Genomic DNA, 22,268 nt, shown 5'->3' on the forward strand with positions numbered 1-22,268 from the left:
TTTTTTATTATCATCATTATTCAGGTTTATTGACAGTTATTTTATGGTTTTATAAAGTGGAAGTGTCCTCTCCACTGGAGAAATAGTTTTTTTCATTTATCTGTTTTTACATTTTACTAGATTACACTTCTGACTTCTTTGTGACGTGCTTAAAATTTAGCTGTTAAACTTCAAGAGGTGGGAAAAACAGGAAGGCAATCCCTTTTCCTTCCTTTTATATATACACGTGCACACCTCTTAGAATAAGAAACATTTTTACCCTGATTCATTTTACTTTTGAGAAACTTGTAAATGCTAAGGGAATAATTCTAATAGGTTAGCTGAAATTAATATCATACCCCTAGAAAAACTGTCAAAAACAAGGTTATGGTAAATACACAAGATACTTATTTCCCTAAATTTGAGACCCTAAAATCAGTTACCAAAAAGATTCATTTCCATGTATTCCTTCAGCTAATTTACATCTCTAAATAAAAGAAACTCAACTGCTACTGTTTCTGTTCTTGATATTGAGGGATGGCCCTGTTTAAATGAAAACTAGTGCTTCAGGAGCTTCTCTTACATTACCTCATACCATTGCATTAGTGACCCAGTAATAATGTGTATTATTATTAAATAATGTGTATGTGTCAAGGAGTGACTTTATGATCATAGATCAGCCATTGAGCTCAATTAAGTAGTTTTTAGGGTGTGAATCAATTAAATATTGAAAATTTGTAGTAATGAGCCAGTTTGAAGAATAGTAACCAAATGCCACTGATCACTTCTTTTTATAATTTTTTCCCTTTATATTTTTGTTGCTGGAAAACTAGAATGGAAACATTTGCAAATCCCCAAAGAATCCTATATAATCCAGGCTTGGCTTTCTTAATTGGTCCCTTGGAAGCCAGCTCAGCTTTTCTTCAACTTAAATCTCAGAAAAAGAAATCTTTTCAGTTGGTATTGCGGTCTTACTGTAGACTGGAGGGCAGTCCACTTTTCAAAAAGAAATAGGTATCATTAATTTCCAACAGATTTATAAGTACAGATAACATCACATTCTTAAGCTCATTTCATCTCCTTTATAAATTTCTAAGCAAGCAGCCTTGCTTGGATACTCTCCAGCATCTTTTAAAATAGGTCATTTGTGGTATTTCATAGTTGAAATGCTTACTCTTGTCTCTTCTATGTAATATGCCTGGAGTTACTTTTAATCTTAGATACTAGAATAGCGTTGTTTCCAATTAAACAATACCCAGAAGAATAGGCACATAGTGACAGTGGTCATTGATTCTTCATGATTGTGTGTGTATTCCGTCTTTCTCTCTTTTATGTTTATTTTACACTATTGTTTCTTTTTTAAATATTTATTTATTTGTTTGTTTATTTGGCTGTGTCGGGTCTTAGTTGCGGCACACAGGATCTTCGTTGAGGCATGCGGGATCTTTCATTGCGATGCATGGGCTCTTCGTTATGGCACGTGGGCTTCTCTCTAGTTGTGGTGTGCGGGTTTTCTCTTTAGTTGTGGCACTCAGTCTCCAGAGTATGTGGGCTCTGTAGTTTTGCGGCACACAGGCTCTCTAGTTGAGACCCGCAAGCTCAGTAGTTGTGGCACACGGGCTTAGTTGCCCCACAGCATGTGGGATCTTAGTTCCCCGACCAGGGATCGAACCTGCGCCCCCTGCATTGGAAGATGGATTCTTTTACCACTGGACCACCAGGGAAGTCCCCATTGTTTTTTTAAGAGAGGGATTTTTTTTTAACTATTCACTTGTGGAATATGGATGTTCCAGAAATTGTGGAGTATTAGTGTTCCATATGTTTGATAGTGTAAAAATTAAATAATGATAGTGTTTTTGATTCATTTTTACAAATTGAGTAGAGATGAAATATTTTTCAAATTTGTTTTTCAATTTTAAGCTCTTAAACTTTTGTTGCTTAACATAAAACATTTAGAAATAGTCACACTTCTTCCTACTTTTTCTTTTTTGAGCTATGTTTTTTGATTTTTATATATTTCTGTTATGTGAATTTAAAATAAATTAATGTATCATTTGGTGCTAAATAAAATAACATCTTTAGGTTCATTGTCAGCACTTAATATCATTGCTTCTGTCTCTTTAATCTACAATAACAAAAATTTTAAGCGATTGACTTTGTAAATAGGACACAAAAGATAAAGCAGAAAATTCACTATTCAATGCTGTCAATGTTAGTAGTCCTGTAAACAAAAGTGATGGAGATAAATTACCTTGTAATTCAGGAGACTTATTAAATTTGCCTGCTGTCCAAGAGATAAGCTAGTGAAAAGAAATGACAACTATTTCTCACATAGGACTGGTTATCGTTTTTAGAAATCAAGTTATCAAGTTAGCCATAGAATAGCAATGGCATGTAATTATACCATTATAGAAAATATTGTCAGTTCTTGAATTATAAATAGTGTAAATGTAGGATTGACTAAAAGTACTGGAAATAAAACCAGAATGTTGTAATCAGTAGGGCAGTAAGCAGTCAATATGGCAAATGATATAAAATCTGTTGTGTTTTCAATGAAAATGTAATGCTTTTTTTATGAGTCCCTAGATGTAGCTGAAATTTCTCCTATTTTTAATTTATTTGTGATGGAAATTTACTGGTGTAAATTACTGTCTACCTATGCCATTCATGGGGAAATTTTAATTATCTTGAATAATTTTATAATGTGAATGTTTCTGAGAGAAAGACGTGTGCCAAAAGAGAAAAAAACAAATTGCTTTTTTGGCACTTGGATTAGTAAAGAGTGTTATAATCCAAAGCAGAAAATTTTATAAGGATGCTAGGTACTGTCAGCATTTGGTGGTAAGGAAGGATTTGCAAACTTAATAACATCATCAATTGATATTAATTTAGTAAACATATCATATCTAAGCTCTTAAAGCTGTATATTGTTTTACAGTTTGTGAACATAGAGAAAGTTGACAATATGGAACAGCCATTTTTCAGTCATTGTTCAAATAACAGCTATTTTTGAGAAGTAGACAATGCTTAATCAAATGCCAGGTGTTCCTGTCCTCAAAATTTTATATATTTGACACATGTATGTTTAAGAGAACGAGTTAAATTTGAGCTTTAATGTTTACGGCAGTGCTGTGTTTCTGATCTCACAAGAATTATAGCTATAAAATTTGAATTTTAATGCCAAAACTATAGAAAGGGAATGAATTCGCTGTTTTCCCACCCTGAACAACTTCTCAGTTCAAGATGGGTGATTCAAAGAAGGATAATAGAAAACTTATTATTTGTGAACTTACTTTGGATATTTTCTTAGGAAATGAAAACAAGTCAGAATTTAATAGCACAGGCCTTGATTTAAATAGGAAATGAATATACAAATATAATGAACTCTGGTATGATAGGGATTTCAAGTTCTAAGCATAAGTACAGTAGGTAACATCCCAGACTACTGTCTGCAGTCTTGCCCTTTGCCTATTTGTCTGAAATTTGAGTCTTCAAAATTATCTCCCTGTAAAAACAGGAATAAATTGAATGCAGATTGACTTAAACATGTATCCACTTGTCAGCAGTCATACCTGACTTTTTGCCTAGACTGTCAGTTTCACTCTTCCTGTTATATCCAGTAAGTTTATTAAAATTTTTTTCAGTTTTGTTTTCCTTAATTTGGCTCTACAAGCTGTTTCTTATGCCTCTGGAATTTGGTGCCCTATAGTCAGAACTTAAAATTGGCAGTTTGTCCTCCAAATCCTTAACAAGACAGCTTAGTAAAATACATTGAATTTTCCTAAAAGTCAATTTTTTTTTTTTTTCTTTTTTGCGGTACGCGGGCCTTTCACTGTTGTGGCCTCTCCCGTTGCGGAGCACAGGCTCCGGACACGCAGGCCCAGTGGCCATGGCTCACGGGCCTAGCCGCTCCGCGGCATGTGGGATCCTCCCGGACCGGGGCACGAACCCGTGTCCCCTGCATCGGCAGGCGGACTCTCAACCACTGCGCCACCAGGGAAGCCCAAAAGTCAATTTTTAAACTGATCTGTATTCATTTTATTTTAGCCCTCAGAATATTAAAATTAGAACCATAATAAATAGACTTTTTCCTTAGTGTTATAAATTGTATTTATGTCATTAATAACTCATAGAAAATAAAATTCTTGTAAAAGAGCAGGTTTCAGTTTAGCATACAACTTAATTTTTGGCCCTAGATTTATCTTCTAAAAATAGTTTTTGTATCTTTTCTCTAAGCTAAACATACCCAAGTCCTTCCACTGGTTCTCACAATATGAATTCTAGACCATTAGTATCCTGGGTATTTCACTTTGGATCTGCTACATTTTGTCAGTATTCCTTTTAAAATATTGTATATAGAACTGAACCCAGTATACTCAATGTGTTTTGAGGTACAAAACACAGTATGTCTCTTATGAATAAGATACTTCTATTAATGCATCCTGATTCCACTTTCTCTTTGTCATCAGTACTGTTGGTTTATATTGAATCACAGTCCGCCAAAACCCTAAGTTTGAGGTGTGCTTCAAATGCTATAAATTTAGATTCAGCAGGTATTTGTTGAATACTTGTTCACTACTATATGTGCTCATAAAAGTTTAAAATTGTGCTGTCTTAACTGCAGTTTCGTGAAGTAGACGTTAATAGGCCCATTTTACAAAGAGGAAACTGAGGCTCTGTGTACTGAAGTAATTTATCCAAGATCTTGATTCCTAAGGGACAGAGCCAGGATTTCATCTTGGGTCTTCTGCCTTCAAATTCACTGCTCTATGTAATTGCTGCCTCAATAAATTATTTCTACTATTCATTTCATTGATAAAGTTAAAAATGCAGAAATTGACCAGTGAATTCCACTGCAGTCAGGATGATTTAAGAGCTTAGGAGACATGTCTAGAACTTCTTATTTTCTGATTTTTTTAATAGCTTTTTTTTTTTGGTTTTGCATCTAGTCATCAGGGCTCTTTCCATATCTACTTGTTGAAGGTGGCTCTTGTTTTAGCCAGCAAACTTGGAAGGAGAGATTAAAGGATGTAGGCACTATGAGGTTTCCAGTGGACTGAGATGTAGGAGTGGAGAAATGGCATGGTCCATACCATTGGAAGCATTGCCACATAGTCCAGTTTGAAAGGAGGATAGGTATGAAATAATGAAACCAGTTATCTGCTCAGCACAGTACTAAATCCTGGGAATAATAGTCTGTATTCAAAACTTACTGTGAATGGACAGTTCAGTATTAGTAACCTTCAGAAAGGTTGAAGTAAGAATCCACCAGAGAAGATAGACTTAAATTGTCCTTAAAAGTAGGCATAAGTGGAAAAGGCGTTAGTGAATATTTTAGCCTCCAGCAGTAGGTTTAGTGAAGATTCAAAGATGGGGTAGGAATATACAGCTTAGGGGAGGAAGGAACTGAAAAACAATTTATTATAAGCATCTCAGTTCTTGCGGGAGCCTTGAAAAATCACTCAATGGGAGAGGATAGTCACACTCAAATGATGAGTAATTGTGTTTGTTCCACTTGCTACTCACCTGGTGGCCACAGTAGCATCAGGCTTGATCAGTCTTTTGTCCACTCACAAATAGTTCATGTACTTCTCTAACTTATAGGGACCCTTTTCCCTTAAATATATAGCCACCATACTTTGAACACACTAACAAAATTAATAATAATCCCTTACTGTAATAATATCTAGTTCCTGTTAAAATTTCTGATTATTTCAAAAAGGTCCACATAAGGCATTTAAAAGATATCTTTTAACTTGAATTGTAGAGTGTTTTCATTGGAGAGAAATAGAAAATACTGGTTAGGTCCTGATTATATAGACCTTGATACTAGGCAGAGAAGTACACACTCCACTTGGGAAACCACAGATATATTCTTGAATATATGAGTTTCAGGAAGTTTATTAATTGATTAAAGATGGGAAGTCAAGCTGAAATGCAATTTTAGTTATCAGGTACTTAGACGTGATTTTAAGGTATGACATTAAGAATGGCAAAGAAATTGATGAATTGCGATCTCAAAGAAAGGGTCAGTTGGTTTTACTGACCAACTGAATACAAGGAATGATTGACACAGCATAAAAATTGTAAAGAGAGAATAGCAATGGGTAAGTATCCATAATTTGAATGCAAAAGAAGAATGTGTCTAAGAAAAAAAGTTAAGATAAACAGCATATTTATTTATGTTCTCATTAAACTTTTTATATTGCATTTCTTGGCTGACATTATGGTATATTTATAATTTATTCATATCTAGGGAGTAAAGTCATCAAAAATTTAAAACTCAATATAAATGTTTAGCTTGTAAGTAGTTTAACTTTGTATATAAGGAAACTATTGTTAGGAAATCTAATAAAATGATAACATATCTAATAATAAAATGATAACATATATATAACTCTATATATTGTACCATATATATATATATGTATATATATATGTTGTGTAAATACATACATATATCTCCTGACTTTTCTGGAGTAAATTATATAGATTGAAATCCACTTCACACAGTTTTTAAGTAATCATTCATTAATTTCTTCATCAGAAAAAAATCAAGGGAATGTAGCAACAATACAAATTTATATTCACTTAAACTGAAAAACTAGGTTTTTTTGGATTATAAAACAGGCTTTCTGGATTATATCTGAATATTATTTCAAGCCTGTTCTCAACACTGAATTTTAAATGTATCTTGTTAATAAAATCCTTGTTTTTAAGCATTTGTATCCAAAAATCAGAAGTAAAAGAAAAGCAAGTTTTAATCTGTCTTCTGTGAATTTTATTTTCTCCAGGTATAATATCTATATATCATACCACTTGTGTAGTATTCCACTGTCCTGAGCAAGGATAGTCACTCTGTGGCCCAGGGGCTATATATAGCCAGCTCCTTAGAGGTTTATGTGCATAATTTGAAGCATACTTGAAGAAAGTAATTACTATTATAAATTGTGTTAATACCAGATTAAAAGTAAAATTAAGTATTTGAAAAATCTAAAGTAATTTAGTAACACATAAAGGATATGTGTAAACAACAAAGTAGCATAAATATTTTCATATCATGTGACAATGGAAACTGTCTATAGATTAAAGAAATTTTGAGTTTAAAATAACCCCTTCCTGAAGGCATAATATAAAACCTATTTTGGCACCCCAAAGTAGAAGATTATTATAAATGGAAAGGAAAAATCAAAGCTTACCAGCTCGAGAGATTATTGTTGCTGTTGAACACAGGTAAAGAGAGATGTACCTTCCCTATTTCTGGAATTGCTCCACTGGAATCTTTCACTTTATTATACATTTAAATAAAGAATTTCCATATTTTTCTGGCATGTGGAAATAAATGTTTTCTAATATTTTAAATTTATCAGGTTTCATATCGAAAGCTATGATTTTTGTCTCAGTTAAAAATAGAAATAAAAATAGGAAAAAAATTTTCTCTGAGCGTTTATTAAAACATCAGTGATAAAATTGCAATATTATCACAAAGTAATAATCTGTAAGGGATGAAATTAAGATGAGAGAAATTATAACATGTTTGCTGATAGGAATGATCCAATAGAGAGAAAAATTAAAGATGTAGGGGAGAGTGTTACAGGAATATCCTTAAGTAAGCAAGAGAGGATAAAATCTAGTATAAAAGGGAAGGGATTGGTCTTATGAACAGTGATTGTTCATCCATAATTCAAAGAAAGAGTTATATGGGGACAGATACATGTATGTAGATAGGTGTGGTGGAAACTGGCAGAAATTCTCTTCTCATAGCTTCTGGTTTTTGAGTGAAAGTGAAGATGAAAGGGAGATATTGGAAGTTTGAAGAGAGAAGAGACACCTGTCTGATGTTTTTCTAGAAGAATGAATGAATGGGCCAAGATTGCCAGACAGCTGTGAACCGATTTTAGGTATAAAAGATTTATAAAGTAAAATTATTTCTGTTCACAGATGACATGATCTTACATGTAGAAAAACCTTGATTACACACACACACACACACACACACACAAAACCCTGTTGTAACTAATAAGCAAAATCAGCATTCAAAAATCAGTTGGAGGGGCTTCCCTGGTGGCGCAGTGGTTGAGAGTCCGCCTGCCGATGCAGGGGACACGGGTTCGTGCCCTGGTCCGGGAAGATCCCACATGCCGCGGAGCGGCTGGGCCCGTGAGCCATGGCCGCTGAGCCTGCGCGTCCGGAGCCTGTGCTCTGCAACGGGAGGGACCACAACAGTGAGAGGCCCGCGTACCTCAAAAACAACAAAACAAAACAAAACAAAAAATCAGTTGGATTTCTGTGCATTAACAGTGAATAACCCAAAAAGGAAATTAAGAAAACAGTTCCATTTACAATAGCATCAAAAAGAATAAAATGCCTAGGAATAATATTAACCACAATGGTGAAAGACTTTTGTATACTGCCAACTATATAACATTGCTAAAAGAAATAAAGAAGACACAAGTAAATGGAAAGACATCCCATGTTCATATATTGGGAGTATTAAGATGAAATACTACCCAAAGTGGTCTACAGATTCAGTGCCATCTGTATCAAAATCTCAATGACATTCTTTGCAGAAAGAGAAAAATTACATCCTAAAATTCATATGGAATCTCAAGGGACACCAGATAGCCAAAACAATCTTGAAGAAGAAGAACAATGTTGAAGCTCTCACAATTCCTGATTTCAAAACTTAATATAAACCTGTAGTAATCAAACAGTATGGTACTGCCATAAAGACAGACATATAGACCAATTGGAATAAAGTAGAGGCCCAAGAAAATAAATGAGGTGCCCCAGGCCCCTTGCATATATATGTTCAAATGATTTTCAACAAATGTGCCAAGAAAATTAAATGCGAAAAGGGCAGTCTTTTCAACGAATGGTCTTGGCAAAACTGGATATCCAAAAGAAAAGTTGGACACTTACCTCACAGCATATACAAAAATTAAAATGGATCAAAGACCTAAATGTTAGAACTAAAACAATCAAACTCTTAGAAGAAAACATAGGGGGAAAGCTTCATGACATTGGACTTGGCAATGATTTCTTGGATATGACACCAAAAGCACAGGCCTATGCAAAAGATAAATTGGACTTTATCAAAATTTAAAACTTCTGTGCATCAAAGGACGCTAATAGAGTGAAAAGGCAACCTAGAAAATATTTGCAAGTCATGTATCCGATAAGGGATTAATATCCAGAATATATCAAGAACTCCTGTAACAAAAAAAAAGAAAACCTCAGTTAAAAAGTGAGCAAAAGACTTGAATAGACATTTCTCCAGAGAAGATATACGCATGGCCAATAAATACAAGAAAAGATGCTCAATGTCACTAATCATTAGGAAAATGAATATCAAAACCACAGCGAGATAGTACTTCACTCACATTAAGATGGCCATTATCAAAAAGATATGTCTTGACAAGGATGTAGAAAAATTGGAAGTTTTGTACACTGCTGATGGAGGTGTAAAATTGTACAACCACTGGAAAACAGTATGGCAGGTCCTCAAAAAATTAGAATTACTGTATGATCCAGTGATGCCTAATGGGGTATATACCCAAAAGAATTGAAATCAGGACTCACATAGATAGTTATAAAAATGTTCATAGCAGCAGTTATCATAATAACCAAAAGATCAAACAAAACAAATGTCTGTAGATTAGTGGACAAATAAAATGTAGTAATATACACAATTGAATGACTACCCAGCCATAAGAAGGAAGTCTGATATATGGAACAACGTGGTTGAACCTCGAAAAAGTTAGGCTAAGTAAAAAAAGTCAGACACAAAATGACAAATACTGTATGATTCCATTTACATGAAGTACCTAGAATAGGCAAATTCAAAAGTAGAATTGTGGTTTCCAGGGGCTGAGGTGATTGGGGGAGTGGGCAGTTAGTATTTAGTGGGTACAATTTCAGTTGATATAGATGAAAAGGTTCTGGAAATGGGTGGTGGCGATGGTTGCACAACAAAGTAAATGGACTTAATACCACAGAACTATGCACTTTAAAATGGTAGAATTTATATTACGTATATTTAACCACAATTTTTAAAAATAAAACAATAATAAGTGAAGACATTCACTGTGAAGGTTTTTTTAAAGATTTATAAAACTATTTGTATTTTGCAGTATTCACACTTATTTCTTTCAAGTTTGGCACACTTGGCTTAGTTTAAAATTTATAGATTTAGGGGAACTCCCTGGCAGTCCAGTGGTTAGGACTGCACTTTCACTGCCGAATATGTATATAGAGAGATACATATAGATTTTGCAAAAAAAAAAGATACGAATTGAAATAACCCATTTGATTTTAGAATAATCATTTAATGTATATGTCTGCTTTGCATGGGCAAAGAAAAATACGCAGTCTTGAACAATTATTTGCTTTATGTTTTTGTGTCTTATAATTTAAATGATTTTAGATTCTTTCTTGAGAAGGGATTATGTCTGTTTGGTACACCAGTATACCGACTCACATAACAACTGGGACGGTACCTGGAACATAGTAGATGTTCAATAAAATATTTTTAAATGAAAAATGTGCATATATAAATTATGTATATTTGAAAATCTGTTCACAGTTTTGTCTGTTCGAGCAAGGAGGGTAGCCTAAAAGGACAGTTCCTTAATATAATTGATAAATACAGATATGTGTTTCTCAAGTCATTACAAACATTTATTTTGGTTACATATTAAAAACTGTGCCGAAACTTGAGACAATAATAGAGTAAGATATGAAACTGGTTGCTCAAATAGAAAATTAGCTGCATGGGAATTTCCTGGCAGTCCAGTGGTTAGGACTTCACACTCTCACTGCCGAAGGGCCGGGTTCAACCCCTCGTTGGGGAACTAAGGTCCCACAAGCCTAGCGGCAGGCCAAAAAAAAGAAAAGAAAAGATTAACTACATATACTTTTAATGGGAAAATATTCACAAAAAATTAATGTGGGATATAGGACAGTTATGCTTTGTATAAACAATTAGATATTAGAAGGGAGGGGCAAATTTCAGTGCACATCCCCTTATTCTCTAATAGAAGTAGTGTAGCTTTAGCATAGCCATTTTAGTGGTAAGAAAACTGCGATAAAAGAGGTTGTCGAAGCTTGAGCTACAGTGGTGGTAGTTTTCTGGTATCTTCTAGAGAGAGAAGAAATTTCATTCCAACATCTGAGTATGTGGAAACTGTTTAGGAGTAAAATTCCTTACCTGGTGAAGAGTGGGGACAGGAAGAGACTAGGAAGATCAAGAGCCACAGGGTTCCTGTTTTATTTCTCATCTCTGGGTACAAAATTAACTCATTTTTCCAAGGTTCATATTTTAGAATTACTTCCTATATAAAGTGATATCCAAGTCTAACAATAACTATTCTAATAGATAAATGTTGAGGGTAAAATAATATTTGGATTTTTTTAACAAATTAAGAGAAAATTGGTTTGTTTTAGGCCTTCTGTATATTTTTACTGTATTTAGTATTAAAATATTTCACATGACTTCTGATTTTTTTCCTTTAAAAGTATATTTGCGTTTTGCTAGCTTAAGTTTATTGAAACTTAGCTCTTGTATGTCATTTCTTATTTTTCCCTTGACATGAAGTCTTACCTACTTGATGAAGATGTCATTTGAATGGTGTACTGCAAGGAATTAAATGCTGTTTGTAAATTATGCTTTTACCAAGGTAAAGACCAAATTTTATGAATTCACTGTTTGTTTATAAAAGGAAAAAATAACTTCATATATTTAATACATTTCAAAAGTTTGATTAAATATTTAATTGTATTTACTTATTAAGTTGACACAGAAAAAAATGCTTTTATTTTTCTCATATTATACAACTTTGTGTTCCTAACCTATAGCAAGGTGCTTCGCACATAATAGGCTTTTCCTTAAATTTTCAATGTAGGAATAAGTTTTATTATGTTACTCAAAAGCTTCCAAGAAATAACTAATTATGCATACTATGTTAATGTTAGAATCTTTAAACATGGGTTTTTTAATGTATTTACCCTCTCTTTTCCTGAAAGAAATTTTTTTTTGTATCTTTAGGTGCTAATGTGTGTTTAAAAAAACAAAACCTTGGAGTAAAGTAGCAGCACATAATGGTTTGTGGATTTTGAAAAGGTGCAGGCCATATTGTGCTGCCTCAAAAATACAAGGATCTGATCTTCTGAAGAAAATATATTTTTTATTCATAGCTCTTATGATAGCAATGTCAGCAGTGCCTTAGCAGCACGTAAATATTGGCGTTAAACTTCTAAAATTATCTCCAGTATTAACTGTGCTGCTGAAGTAAGGTTGGCCATACTCTACAGTCATATTTTAATGTATATTAATATTACCAATGTATTTTCAGCTTTATTGATAATTAATTTTCAGTATTAGTGATAATCTTGTTATTTTTAGTATGATTCAATAAAAATAAGTTAGTACTAACTTTTAGATGTTTTTATTAAAATAGTATAATTGCAATTTAATGGTTGTGTTGAATGCCATCAAGTTTATTGAAAGAGCTCATACAGCATCAAATAAATTTATTTTAATGCATATTTGTATTCAGTCTAAATATTCCATTTTTACTTCAGGTAGAACGGAAATATTAGTTTTCCCTTTATTTCTCTAGTAAAATGAAATTACATTAAGACATTTGCTTATCTCACAGATAAATGTACATTATAAAATACACATTTTGAACAGAACTTAGAGGATAATTTTTAGTAATATTTCTAAATATTCTCTTATAAGGGAAAGGGGAAAGTATCAAAACTTGTGAATTAAATTCCTGAAATCCTGTGTCTCAAAAATAGACTTAATCATAACTTTAAAAGTAGGAAAGACCTTGTAAATGACAAGTATATTTGTTGGTTAGTTCAGGAAACAGAAACTCAAATTAAGTAATCTGCTACACATGCAGATTAGGATCTTTAACCTTACGTCTTCTGACTTTATCCTATCATATTGGTTTTTTATTGTTTTTATTTAAAAATTTTTTTTAATCCTTAGCCACAGATTTTCGTTAGAAAGTAAAGTCGAAAATATGAAGGCCTTATTTGCTTTTTTTTATATCTAATATTTAACTTTAGCATAAGACCAAAAATTATTATGATAGTCACTAATTTTATAGATGCAAACAGTCAAAATTTTTTAATTTAATTGAAGTTTGAAGGAAAATGTTTTCTTTACCTTCTATTCCTTATTTGTTGGTGTTTAATTAAGTCATTAAACTAAAAATTGATGTTTAGGATAAGAGTGTGGTTGTGTAGTGTACTATACTCCTGGTCTTATTTCCTACAAGGAATATCTCCTTTCAGTTGTAACCAAGCAGGAAATCTATAAAATACAAGCAGTTCTTAACAAATCATTTCAATTATAATTGTCTATATTGGAAACCCTAAAAGTATTTCAGATGTAATTTAAGGAGTTGTATTTGAGCATCTTCTGTTTAAATTCTTATTTCAAGGTAAAGAAAATATATAAGACAAAGCTCTCATTTTTAAGAACAATCTCACTTTTTTCCAGCAAAATTTTTTTCCCAAAATAAAGAAGTAGTATACCATATTGGCGAGAATCAAATGCCAGCTTTCACATGGAAATATTGCCTTGGGGCTTTTAAAAGTCATTCATCAAGCTTTTAGCCTGTTCCCTTTATTTTATCTCAGCCATTTCATGAAAGACCGTAACAAATATATGGTAATTTTTGGTTCCACTGAGAATATTTCAGGAACTAATACATAGATACTTAGAAATATTTATTGAATGAATTACAAAGTTTGTCCAGTATTTTCCGGAAGAACCCAGGAATTAGATTTCTATTTTTTCTTTTGTTTTCCTTAATGTATTTGAAGTCAGATTTTAGAAAATTATATTTAGTCTAATTTGCCTTCTAAATGCATTTTATATGTACTAAATAAATCTTTATATCTAGGTGCTCAAGATGTGAAAAAGGATCATTTGGGGCTAAATAAAAACTTTATTTAATTCAATCCTGAGAATAGATTAAAGAAAAATTGAAATATTGGGAGAGTAAGAAAGTATAGAAAAACTGTTGCATTGAAATTCATTATAACAGTATGCAACTTCTTTCCAGTCTCCTATTAGAGAAGGTGAAATAGCCTGTCAGTACCTAATGAAACACTCATTTAGGTAACTCAACAGGACTTAAAGTTTTATTTGTAAGAGTTAATATATTTCCATCTTTGTGTAATTTTGAAACACAAAGAGCAAATAGTAAAATAAAAGTTATACCCTTTCATGTTAGTCTTAATATGGCCATTTATTTTTTTGCAAAGAAGAAATAACTATATATGGGTGTATATTAAGCTTTCATTTTTTCCACCTTCTTTGGAAAAAAATCCTAATCTTTTTCATTCAGGTTTAAGTTGATGCCAAATAATTCCAATATTGAGCATCTTAAATCTGTTACTTGGAGTATGGATTGAGTTTGGAGCTAACTCAGAGGACTACAGGCAAGTATTCAGGAGGTAGTCAGAGGGATAATCGTAATAGTTGAACAATTCAGCTTGCATACTATATTCAACTTCAAGTCTCTTAAGATCACATATATGTGAAAGTAGAATTGACAATTTGATCATAGACTAAATGCCATATTTAACAGTAAAGATTTTCTTCAATCAATTATGTAACCTTTTAATTGTTATAGAATTAGAGGTGTTTTTAAGCCACCAGGTATCATTACTGATATATGTTCAGGTTAGCCATAACTGGATTAGCAAGATTATACTTTAATAAACTATGATTTCTAAGTTAATGTATTTACTTATTTAGAAGTTGACATTCTAAATCAATTTTTTTTTCCTTTTGCAGGTGGATATTACTATCCCTTATTCATGGAAAAAGTTATATTCTAAGTGTTGTTTCTCATTGAGTATTAGCAAAAAGGAGAAAAATTAATGTCCTAAACTTTTGAGATAGATTTGGCTCTAGTAAGTATTTAGATCTGTTATTAATAGGGTTGGCCAAAAAGTTCGTTCGGTTTTTTCCCATAAGATGGCTCTAGTAGTGAGCTCTTAGTTGTCTTTAACTTCATTCGAAACAGTTTTGTTAGGTTGTATTGTGACAGCTGTCATACCAGAGTGCATTTAAAAAAATATATCAAAATTGGTGAATTTTTGTGTAGCCATTTTAGTATTGAAGATGGAAGAAAAAAGCAATATTTTCGGCATATTATTGCTTTATTATTTCAAGAAAGGTAAAAACACAACTGAAACGCAAAAAAAAGATTCGTGCATTGTGTGGAGAAATTGCTGTGACTGATCGAACCTGTCAAAAGTGGTTTGCGAAGTTTTGTGCTGGAGATTTCTTGCTGGACGATGCTCCACGGTTGGGTAGACCAGTTGAAGTTGTTAGGGATCAAATCAAGACATTAATTGAGAACAACCAACGTTATACCACGTGGAAGATAGCTGACATACTCAAAATATCCAAATCAAGCTTTGAAAATCATTTGCAGCAGCTTGGTTATGTTAATCGCTTTGATGTTTGGGTTCCACATAAGTTAAGCGAAAAAAACCTTCCTGACCTTATTTCCGCGTGTGATTCTCTACTTAAACGTAACGAAAACATTCCGTTTTTAAAACAAATTGTGACGGGCAATGAAAAGTGGATACTGTACAATAATGTGGAACAGAAGAGATCGTGGGGCAAGTGAAATGAACCACCACCAACCACCCCAAAGTCCGGTCTTCATCCAAAGAAGGTGACGTTGTGTATTTGGTGGAATTGGAAGGGAGTCCCCTCTTATGAGCTCCTTCCAGAAAACCAATTAATTCCAAGAAGTACTGCTCCCAGTTAGACCTACTGAAATCAGCACTCGATGAAAAGCATCCAGAATTACTCAACAGAAAACACATAATCTGGGACTTTCCTGGCTGTCCAGTGGTTAAGACTGTGCACCGCAGGGGTGCAGGTCCGATTCCTGGTCAGGGAACTAAGATCCCACATGCCACGCAACGCGGCCAAAAATAAATGAATAAATTTAAGAAGCAAAAAGAAAGAAAACGTATAATCTTCCATCAGGATACCGCAAGACTGCATGTTTCTTTGATAACTAGGCAAAAAGTGTTACAGCTTGGCTAGGAAGTTCTGATTCATCCACCATATTCACCAGACATTGCACCTTCGGGTTTCCATTTACTTCAGTCTTCACAAAATTCTCTTAATGGAAAAAATTTAAATTCCCTGCAAGACTATAAAAGGCACCTAGAATAGTTCTTTGCTCAAAAAGATAAAAAATTTTGGGAAGGAGGAATTACGAAGTTGCCTGAAAAATGACAGAAGGTAGTAGAACAAAAGGGCGAATACGTTGTTCAATAAAATTCTTGGTGAAAATGAAAAATGTGTCTTTTATTTTTACTTAAAACCCTAAGGAATTTTTTGGCCAACCCAATACTTACATGTCTGGGAGAAGAAGTAAGAGACCATCATCAGTACATTTCCAGCTAAAATTTTTTTATTTTCTTACCTCTTATCAAGGGATTTCCTAAAATTTCTGTTTTATTACTAATAGCTTGAGCCCCTTTAATGGAGAATTAATTTCTCCAGCAGAATTTAAGAGTTTATGTTCTTACCTTGTTTATTTATAAAATAGATCTCACAGATTTCTGATTTTTTTTTTTAGGCTATTTGCAATGAAGAAAATGTTGGCAAAATAAGTTTAAACTATGTTAAAATTACTGTGCAAGGTAACAAGTTAGTTGCTGGGTTTTTGTTTTTATTATACTGAAATTAAATTCAACATTTATCATTTCTCTTTGGGTCTATTTCTTGATTTTTAATCCATGGGATTCATGCAAAAACTTCATGAACAATACATTTAGATTAGCATATGTATGAGTACAGGTCTCCCTTAATTCTGTGGAACTTTGAATAATCTGATACTTATCATATTCTTGTGATTGAACTTTTGTGTTTTGAAAAAATGTAAACTGCCTAGAGAATCTTGTTATTGTTTCTATTTATCTTATGCTATAGGGTTAGATTTTGTTTGAGAAATTATGCTGAGAAAAATTTTTAAGCCACCTTTACACTAAATGTCAATTTGATTAACTTGTTATTAAAGTTATTCTGTATATCTTCATTTTATAATTTAAGCACTTAGCATGGATTAATATCTTTAGGAAGTAGTAGAAACTTTAAAATCACTCCAGAGTTTGCTTATTTCCACATCTCATTATTTTAAAATCTTTGGGAATGCTTGTATTTATGAAAGTAACATTTTTCAGGGACATAAATTCTAACAGAACCACTAAAAGTTTTTTTCTGTTTGGACTTTAATGCATATGATACTAAACTATAGGATAAATTTTTTAAGTTTTCATGTGATCAGTTAAAAATACCACTTTAGCATGAAGCAACAAAGTAGAATGTTGTCCCATAGTTAGAAGTAAAGAAAGTTTAAGTACGTCATTTCTTAAGAGAATTTGTACATTTTAACATAGTCTATGCAGATTTTTATGTTAATTTGTTTTTCCATAAATGTCTTTTCTGGCTTATGTTTAACAAGGAGCATTAAAAATAGATTTGAAGCATTTATATAGAGAGGACTACAAATTTATTTATTCTACTATATTGGCACTGAGGATCAGCACTGAACAAAACAGGTAAATTCCAGCCCTCATGAGCTTACAATTTTGGGAGTGAGGCATGGGTAATAGAATAGACAAACTGATAAGTACTAATATGTGGTATGTCAGATGGTGATAAGTTCTATGAAGAAAAAAAGCAAGGGAAGTGGGAGGGATGGGTTAAACGTGTTTGGAAGGCAGGCAGATGTGTTTTTAAATAGTGTGGTCCAAAAATGCCTCACAAAAATGACATTTGAACAAAGATATAAAAAACGGAGCAAACCATTAGGTTTCTGGGAGAAGAGCCTTTCAAGCAGGTGAAATAACAACTACAGAGACCTTGAGGCTAAAGTATTTTTGGTGTGTACCAAAAAGAGCAGCAAAAAGGTCTCGATGGCTATGATCAAATACACAAGAAGGAGAATCATAGCCCAAAAAGTTTATAGGAGCCAGATCTTAGGGCTGTTTAAGTTCTTAGCTTAATGTACAGATTTAATTTTCCTTACTTTAAGAGAAACTTGACAGTTGTATGTGCATCAGCCTATGTGACCTTTGTAGATAGAATATTTTTTTGGATCTCACTCAAGGTTAGAACCTCCATCTGAGACCATTTAGAACATAAAGAAAATGTTTAAATGGTTAATAGGTGTATGTGTGATGATCAGGTTTTTATGAATTGTGACTTGATTGGTCTGAAATTGTTTTTTACTTGCTCAGTTTAGGTAGTCAAAGCTAATAGCTCCAAGAGACACTCTGAACTTGTTCGCATTTGTCATTTACTCAAACAAATCACAGTTGTCTTCAACTCCTCCATTCTAGGAATTGCTGCCATTTTTCTCACTTATTCCTATTAGCATTTTAGCTGAAGAGTTCTTTGCCTGTAATTGTTTCATCATGCTTTTGCTAATTAAATAAAATTCAGACTTCTTAACTTAGGCCTCATGATCTTGCCCCAGCCTTAAGTTTTTCCATTTTTCTTCAAGCAAACTAGTCCTGCTCCGTCTGTTTTTCTATCTCTGTGCCCTTATTTATGCCATTTCACCACCCCAGTTCTCCCCCGACTAATTCCTGTACATTTTTAAAAAGCAGGTCAAACCTCTTGTGTGTGCTGAGTGTTTCCTGACTTTAACAGTCTGGCATTATCCCTCCTTCCCATGTTATGAATGGTTTATACCTGTAGCTCTTAACCTTTTTCTCTCACTTAACAGAGAAGTACATTCATTATCATTAATCATTAATTGTATCTCATTTATTCATGCATATTAACCTTTTATAAATGTATTGGCAATGTGAAGAAAAAATTTAAATTTAAGAACAAAAAGCAAGTGGACTAAGATATCCAGAACTTCAAAACACCAGCCTAAATATTAGGTCCCAAAGTTCAAATATTAATTTTATGCTGACAAGTGATATAGTTGATTTTTTCCTCAGTTATATTAAAATATATATCACATACAGTAGAGTGTGGACCAGTCATAATATATTTCTAGGATTTTAGCACGTTAAAAGAATTAACAAATTAAAAAAATTCTTTGTGAGTAGGACCCAGGCATCATGATTTTAAAGCTTTATAGTTGATCTGTATCTGGCCAAAGTTGAGTGACCTAGAGCATCATAGCACATAAAAAGGCATTTAATAAAGAGCTGAATGATTGAGAAAAAAAAAATTTTTTTTAAAGAATACTGGATTCTCTATTTCAATTTTCTAATACTGTAAAAGCTATTAATATTCTCATTTAAAAAGTAATCCATGTGTTTATTATAGTGTTTATAATATCAAAAGATTGAAAGTTTTTAAACTGTCCAATAATAAAAAACTGATTAAATAACATGCTGAGTGGAATACGATGCAGCTGTTTAAAATAATGTAATCAGTATTTTAATGAGCTAGAAACTTCATGATTAAGTGAAAAAAGGTTACCAAATAGCGTGAACAGACTCATTAAAAGAATACATATGCTAAAATGTTATTACTGGTTCACTATGGATGTGAGATAAATCTTACTTATTCTTATGGTAAATAAGCATGTATGATTTTTGTGAGTGGGGGAGGGAGGTTGTTTTTTGAAAAGGAGAGAGAGCTCCTTGAAAAATAAAAACAGTTACTTGCAGCAGCCTTACCACCACTTAATCACCTCCTTTAGAAATCTGTAAATGGAAACCCTAAGTTCCTATGGGTTCAGGAAATTTAGAAGTGATAATGAAGAATTAACTATCATGGGAAGGACTGAACAGGTAATTTCAAAAATCAGATAACTTTAAAATCAGCTTCAGGGGAGCAATCTACTCTGTGTTCTCAAAGGAATGGTGAAAAGGAATTCAAGAATCACTTCTTGAATTCTCTGTTGAGAGGTTTTGCTGTCTTTTCCCCGGTCTTCCAGCCCCCAAAACCTCAAAAGGTAAGTATAAGAAAAGGAGTAGGTATCTATTTTAATTTTGAAACTATATTAATAAGCTGTAAAGAAAAACAAATCTGGTTTATTTTATAGTTATAGATATTTAATAGCACAGTGAAACTGACTTTCAGATCTTAAAAGAATTCTTGTTTAAAATGAAGTTTGTTTTAATTTTTCCCAGCATAAAAATAATGTATAGGCATAGAAACCTCGAAAAAGGCAAAAAATTCTATTTAAAAATTACATTTTTACCATCCAATGGCAACTATTATTAGCAGTATATTGTTTCCTTCTAGTTGTGTAGTTGGATTAACAAATTTATTTCTTAATTCATGACTATGCCAGAAACTGGAAAGAACATCACCCTCTGGAAAAGAGATATGAGATATGCTTCTGGCTCAAAAGGTTTTTCTTTACATTTATCTACAATACAGTTGATCCCCAAACAACATGGGTTTGAACTGTAAGAGTCCACTTAATTTTTTTCAATAAATACGTACTACAATACTACACCATCTGAGGATGAGGAACCGCGGGTACAGAGGCAAACTCTAAAGTTACACGTGGATTTTCAGCTGCAAGGTGGGTCAGTTCCCCTAACTCCCTTGTTCAGGGGTCAACTGTATACCCAAAAAATACCACTAATTTTATCATTTGTTCCATAATGTTTTACTGTAAAAATGCATACATTTTAAAATTTCTTTTTTCTCAAAATATTTTAGTAAATTTGAGTACATGAGAAGATGCATCTTGTTTACCCTCTGGCTTCCTCTTTCACACCTGCATGTCATCCCCAAGCGTACCTTTGCATAGTTTGAGAGCCTTTCTGAGGCAAGGGATGTCATTGAAGGGTTTTCATTGGGAGAGAAAGAAAAATAATTACTGAAAATGTATTGCTCAAGATTTGCTGAAGGAAATCTAGGACCATTAGAGAAATGCTGCTTTTGTACCCCAATAATCACATCAAATTTATCAAAAAGCTGAGCTGGTGTTCTAAAATTGTGGAATTCACATTTGATATTCAAAAAACATTTACTAATTACAGACATTTCAGTTCAAACACATGGCTATGGTTATCAAAATGTAAACACGACACATATATAAATTCATAGTGTATGACCTGTCTGTTACAGTGACCCATTTAGAATGTAAAAATAGTATGTCTCAACCAATTTCTCACATTTCAATATTTTATAATTTAACTAAACCTCTTTAACAGTAGTTTTAGACAGGCAGGTTTAGAATCTGACAACTTGGCTAATCAAATAAACATTTGGGAGTCTAAAAATCTGACTCAGAGGGGTGTTTGTCACCAGAACTCACCTATGGTACAGATGTCAAGTTAGACCCTCTGTTATGCCACTTTTGTCACCATTTTAGTGGGCATTGCATCCTTTGAAAAAATAGGGAAAGCACCCAAAAGTAAAGCCTCAGGTCCATAATAGTTAAGCTATCAGACCAGTTTTTTGAATATAACTCTTTAGATGTATTTACCCCTAAAACCCAAGGAATTTGGATCTTTAAAAATTGATTACTTTTTCTAAAAAGTTCCTTATAGTTATATTCTTCAGGAAAAAATTTGTGATTTTACAATATTTCTATATTCATTAAATTCCTTTTTTTAAAAAGAATTGTGGATGGTTTTTTGGGTAGTCAAATTGGATAATTTAGTTTGGAATTTAGGTAAAGATTCAACAAATTTCAAAACTAGCATGAAAATTCTTCATTTATTTAGGATAAACTATTGCTATATGCTAATAAACACGTGTTCTCCCAAATCATTGTTGATTGAAAGTCTTGGTTTGTATGGTTCATGGTCAGGACACATGCAGACTATGGATGTGAACCAGTTTCAGAGGGCATTCAGAGAACTGAAAAAATATGAGATGTCAAATGTCCTCAGGGGTGGGTGGAGGTATTAAGAAGCTTGCTTGAAAAAGAACAATATTGAGACTTTTATTCTGTATTGCAAAATATAGAAGGGCAAAACTGGGGAGATTGAGTTTCAGGGATGCAAATATAAACTCTTAAGCAAGGGATTTGTACTGACTATGGATGTGTGTGTGCATTATGGAAATGGACTGCTTTACCAAGGACCTCAGAGCGATGACATGGGGGCGGAGGAGGGAATAAGATTTAAAGACATCATTTGAGATGATGAAAATCAATACATCAGCTTGAACAAATTCTTGCCTTTAAAATAAACGCACTTGTGCTAACAAGTTTTGACTAAAGGAAACTACAGGGATATTTCTAGATTTTTTGTTTTAGCACAGCTTTTACTGAAAACTATTAACAGAACTGACAGTATCT

The 22,268-nt window shown here is 32.9% G+C and overlaps 1 long non-coding RNA gene across 3 annotated transcripts in view; it reads left to right on the plus strand.

Annotated features, from left to right (window-relative positions):
* Nucleotides 1-16,331, plus strand: part of LOC132509036 (uncharacterized) — a 68,976-nt gene extending 52,645 nt beyond the window's left edge. For 2 of the 3 annotated variants that reach the window (XR_009536859.1, XR_009536861.1), the window contains 2 exons: nucleotides 11,576-11,657; nucleotides 14,801-16,331. This is a non-coding gene — a long non-coding RNA (uncharacterized LOC132509036). Of the gene's footprint in view, nucleotides 1-11,575; nucleotides 11,658-14,348 lie in introns of all 3 variants that reach the window. The other variant, XR_009536860.1, reaches the window with a different exon arrangement.
* The last annotated feature ends 5,937 nt before the right edge of the window (nucleotides 16,332-22,268 follow it).

Source organism: Lagenorhynchus albirostris, chromosome 18 (genome assembly GCF_949774975.1).
Source record: "Lagenorhynchus albirostris chromosome 18, mLagAlb1.1, whole genome shotgun sequence".
Classification (NCBI taxonomy): Eukaryota; Metazoa; Chordata; class Mammalia; order Artiodactyla; family Delphinidae; genus Lagenorhynchus; species Lagenorhynchus albirostris.